This window comes from Eimeria mitis, genomic scaffold (assembly GCF_000499745.2).
Source record: "Eimeria mitis Houghton genomic scaffold, Emh_scaff4085, whole genome shotgun sequence".
In the NCBI taxonomy this organism is placed as follows: Eukaryota; Apicomplexa; class Conoidasida; order Eucoccidiorida; family Eimeriidae; genus Eimeria; species Eimeria mitis.
In genome coordinates, this window is record NW_013572416.1 from 962 (window position 1) to 1,917 (window position 956).

Genomic DNA, 956 nt, shown 5'->3' on the forward strand with positions numbered 1-956 from the left:
AACTCGATGAATCGCAAGCAAACGGGCTCATCCGTATCGTTGAAGGGATGATAAGCCATATTTTCCATTTCCAGAGGACAAGTGTTGAACGGCTAGCACCGTCTGATGCTTTGGGGATCTTGGGGCGCCGTTATTTGATGCTTGATGCACTATTCTGCGCTACACAGGTTTTGCAGCCGGCGATACGTGCTACTGGTTGGTGGAAAGATCTCGTTAAGGTGGTTCCATCTCGCGTGGTTTTGTTCCCAAGCGTATACCCATGTGTGCGTTCCAGACAATATGCCGTTCTGGCAATGAAACTAAGTGAAGCGATCGAGTCATTGAAGCAAGGCGTCCGGCCGGGAGCACGTGAAACAGTTGCCCTGAAGCAGGAATTGTTATGCAAGGGAATTTGTCATCCAGAATTCAAGCGTCCCTTTTACGACCCGTGGCGAAATGATGACATGAATGCAGGAGGTGGCCAGAATGGTTAAGTGTGCAAAGAAGCATTGCTGTCGTGAGGCCAGTGGCCGGGCCTGCTCGGGCCGTGCAGGCGCCCAAACCCGATTGGAGTGTTAACAGGAGGAAATGGTGCCAGAGTACATATGGAATGACCGGACCTGCAACATCTTACCGAAGCCTTAACAGCCATAGACTAGGGAGCACGCTATACCAGGCATCATCTTTGTTGATTCATTCTGCTGTGGGCTGCTGCGGAGTCGAATTGTGAGTGGATATGTTACGGTTGCGCACAGGAAGGAGCCGCTTGTGCTTCAATGATGCTGCCCTTAGCAGGTTTGGCGGAATCAGCGGCTTATGCAGCATACATTGCAGTCCATCAATTACCTACTCGCCAAAGTGCCATCTACAGGGCAAGCTGCTGTGGCTTCTCGCAGCAACTTTGCAGTTTTCTATAACAGTGGCCGGAAGCTTCTCCGGTATCTTTGTTTCCAACGCATTCATTTCGGTTTTAAAAG